The sequence below is a fragment of the Orycteropus afer genome, unplaced genomic scaffold, assembly GCF_000298275.1.
Source record: "Orycteropus afer afer isolate SDZICR_OR568_19922 unplaced genomic scaffold, OryAfe1.0 scaffold00080, whole genome shotgun sequence".
Classification (NCBI taxonomy): Eukaryota; Metazoa; Chordata; class Mammalia; order Tubulidentata; family Orycteropodidae; genus Orycteropus; species Orycteropus afer.
Window position 1 is genome coordinate 868,743 of NW_006921667.1, and position 4,624 is coordinate 873,366.

Genomic DNA, 4,624 nt, shown 5'->3' on the forward strand with positions numbered 1-4,624 from the left:
AGTAGGATTGCCCAACCTTCCTTCCGAGGAGTGGCTGGTGGGTTTGAACCGCCAGCCGTCTGGTTAGCAGACAAGTGTCTTAGCCACTATGCTACCAGAGCTCCTTCACCTAGAGTATGCTTAATTCCAAGTTTTAAGGGTACATAACAGCTATAGGATCAGGTTTCCACCAGTTTCTACTAGACCAGTAAGACTGGTGTTTTTGTGATTTTGAAAGTTGGTCTATATTCTTGTTCTGCTCTGTTCAAGACCTTCTATTTTGATTGCTTTCAGAACAGTCAGCAGTTGTAACAGGGCATCATCTAGTTCTGGTCTTAGGGTGGTGGAGGCTGGGTTTTGTGTGGTCCATTAATCCTATGGAATAATGTTTTCCTTGACCTATTTTTTTTCTTTCATTCTTCTTTTCTCTGGGCAGGGAGAGATCAATAGTTGTATCTTAGATGGCTACTCACAAGCTTTTAAGACTTCAGTTACTACTCACCAGAGCAAGATGTAGAATATGGTGTTTATGGACTATACTACATCAATTAATCTAGATGTCCCCTAGGACTATGGTCCTAAGTCCTCCATCCCAGGGTCTCTATCCTTCAAGGTATTTTGTTATGGCTAAGAAGTTCTCATAACTTTATCCCCTATGTGCTGTACTATATTAATAAATATATTTGTAGCACACACATACACTTTTGTAGAAATATTACCTGCCAAGCCTATATATTCTTGTGAATATACTCCAAATTGTTATGCTACATCTGTTCAGCTTACATATCTACCTATGTATCAACTCATAAATTATTGCTTGGCATTACTATTATTGCAAGATTTTGTATGTATTTATGGTTGTTACCTTTTACTCTCGTGTATCTCCCAGTATTTTCCTTTGCCTTAGTCATGTTGTGTTGGTCTTCTGCTTATTGTATATTTACTTTCCTTCACCCTCGTGTCTACTATCTAATTAGTAATTTTCCCTTCCTCTGTCTTCTATCCCTGGTAACCATCACAGAATGCTTCTTTCTGTGGGTAAATCTTTTCTGGACTTTTTAAAATAGTGATTTCATACTATTTTTATCCTTTTGTCATTGACTTATTTCACTCGGCATAATATCCTCCTCATCCAGGTTGAGATGTTTCGTACATTCACAGTTATCCTTTAACATTGCCTAGGAGCTCTGGTGGTGTAGTGCCTAAGGTGTTTGACTGCTAACCAGAAGGTTGGCTGTCCAAACCCACCAGCCACTTCATGGAAGAAAGTCTGAGCAATCTACTTCTGTAAAGATATACAGCCTTGGAAATACAATGGGGGTCCCTATGAGTTGGAAATGACTGGATGGCAGTGGGTTTCAATGGCTAATGATCATGGTGATATTTTCATATATTTGTTGGCCACCTGAATGTCATCTTATCTGCTCACCTCATTTGCCCATGTTTTAATTGGAAGTTTTTTGTTGTTGCTGAAGTTTTCCACAAATATTAGATATTAGAGTATTGTAATATTTTCATTTCCAGTATTTTTCTTCCCAGTCTGTAGGTTTTCTTTCTAATTTTCTGGAACTTTTTTTTTTTTTTTTATGTACTGAGTGTACATAAGAGGTCACAGTCACCTATTTTATCTTCTACTGTTTGTTCATTTTAGATATGTTTGTTAGACTATTTATGTTATAAATTAAGACCACTAAATTTGTTTTTATTTCTTCTTCCATGATATTTATAGTTTTGGGTTTTATATTTGGGTCTTTGATCAAGCTTGAGTTAGTTTTTGTATATAATGTGAGGTATGGATCCTGTATTACTTTTCTCCAGATGAATATACTATTTTGCCAGCAGCTTTTGTTAAAGAAGGAGCTCAGGTGGCATACTGCCAAGGAAGGAATAACCTTATTTCCATAAAGATTTATAGCCTTGGAAACCCAAAAGGGTTCTCTATAAGTGGGAATAGACTCAATGTCAGTGAATTTGGCTTGGTTTTGGTTTTGGTTTTGTTAAGAGACTATCTCTTCACCTTTTGATGGATTTTGGCCCTTTGCAAAAGATAAGCCATCCATACAATTATGAATTTACTTCTGGGTTTTCAATACCATTCGACTGGAATATGTGTCTTTCATTGTACCTGTACCAAGCTGTTTTGACTACTGTGGCTGTGCAGTAGGTTCTGTGATTGGGAAGCATGAGGGGTCCTGCTTTCTTTTTCCTTCTTTAGTAGTGCTTTGTATATAGGGAGTTTCTCTCGTTTTCATGTAAAGTTGGTGATAATTTTTTTCATCTCTTCAAAGAATGTTGATGGAATTCTTATCAGAATTAAATTATATTATATTATATTACTTTGAACAGTATTGATATTTTCACAATGTTAAGTCTTTGTATCCAAGGACATGGTATGTTCTATTTATGTAGGTCCTTTTTGGTTTCTTGCAGTAGTATTTTATAGTTTTTTTTTTGTAAGTCTTTTACATTCTGGGTTGGTTTATTCCAAACTATTTTAACTTTTATGTGGTGATTGTAAATGGTATTCTTTTCCTGATTTCCTTTTTGGAATTTTTGTTTGTGAAGAAGAATTCAACTGATTTTCGTATATTGATCTTCTACCCGTCATTTTGCTAAATGTTTCTATCAGTTCCAGTACCTTTCTTGTAAAATCTCCTGGATTTTCTATGTATAGGATCATTTCATTGACAAACAGGGGTACTTTTACTTCTTTGACAACTTGGATGTCTTTTATTTCCCTTTCTTGTCTTATTCCTTTGACTAGGACTTCCAGTGCAATATTGAATAAGAGTGGTGATAGAAGACATTCTTGTCTGTTTTCCATTCTCAAGGGGAAATACTTTCACTCTCTTTCCATTGAAAATAAAATGGTGACTGGTGGTTTTATGTAAATTCCCTTATTTATATTGAAGAATTTTCCTTCTATTCTTATTTTGCTTAAAGTTTTTATCAGGAAGATATTCTAGATTTTATAACATGTCTTTTCTGTATCAACTGATATGATCATGTAACTCTTGTTTTATTTATGTGGTATATCACATTGATTATTTTTCTAATCTTGAACCATTATTTTTGCATACCTGGTATGAATCCCACTTGGCCATAATGTATTATCTGTATCACCTGTTGCATTTCTAATTCATGTTATTTGCATCTTCTCCATCTTTTTCTTTGTTAAATTTGCCAGTGGTTTGTTAATTTTATTATCCTTTCATAAAACCAACTTTTAGTCTTGTTGATTCTTTCTATTGCTTTTCTGTTTTTCATTTCATTTATTTCTGCTTAAATCCTTGTTGTTTCTTTTCTTCTAGTCACTGAAGACTGTTTATGTTGTTTTGTTTTCTAATTGTTGGAGATGTTAAGGTGTTGATTTTGATTCTTTCTTCTTTTTTGATGTGTGTGTTCATTGATATAAGTTATCCTCTGATCACTGCTTTGTGGTGTCCCCAAGATATCAATATGTTATATTTTCATTCTCATTTGAGTCAAGGAATTTTTTTTTTGTTTCATTTTTTGTATTTCCTACTAATTAGTAGCTTTTAAGAAGAGTGTTATTTGGTTTCCATGTATTTGATTTTCTCCCTTGTGTGTGTGTGTGTTTGTGTGTGTGTGTATGTGGCTGATTTCTAATTTTATAGCAGTTGTGATCAGAAAAGATGCTTTCTAATATACTTATGCTTTTAAATTTATTGAGAAAGTCTTTTTCACCTAACATATAGTCTATTCTGGAGAACATTCTATGTGCACTAGTAAAGAATGAATATGGTGTTTTGCTATGTGGAATTTTCCCTATATATCTATAAACACAATTTGGTTTATGGTTTTGTTCAAATCTTCCATATCTTTGTTGAATTTCTTTCTAGTTGTCTTGTCCCCATTGAAAGTTGCATACTAAATTTGTCTACTATTATTGTGGAAGTGTCTGTTTCTCTTTTCAATTCTGTTAAAATTTGATTTATGTATTTATGTATTTTGGGGTTTGGGGGTGCATAAATATTTAATTTGGTCATGTCTGCTTGCTTGACTGTAATTTAATTATTATATAATGCCATTTTTGTCCCTTTTACTAAATTTTGCCATAAAGTATATATTTTTAGAAATTAATATTGTCACTCCTTTTTGTTGTCATATGCTTGATCTATATATTTCCATCTTTTGATGTTAATTAATTTTTATTTTTGTGTCTTTTGTATTTCTCTTGTAGGCAGCTTATTGATGAGTTATGTTTTGTTTTTCTGCTGCTGTCTCTCTCGATAGTGTATTTAATCCATTTCCACTTAGTGTAATTATTGATAAGTATGAATTCCTCCTCTCATACATGTAGTTCCCCTCCACCGTGGTTGTCATTGTGTGTGTGTGGGGGGGTGCTGTCAGTGACAGGATAATATTTCTATGCCTACAAGGAAGACCTGTTAATATGACTATTATTTAAATTTATGCCTCAACCACCAAAGCCACAGATGAGGAAATTGAAGAATTTTATCAACTTCTGCAGTCTGAAATTGACTGAACATGCAATTGGGATGTGTTAATTATCACTGGAGAGTGGAATGCAAAGGTTGGAAACAAAGAAGAATCACTGGTAGTTGGAAAATTTGGTCTTGGTGACAGAAATAATGCTGGAACTCGCATGGTAGAATTTTGC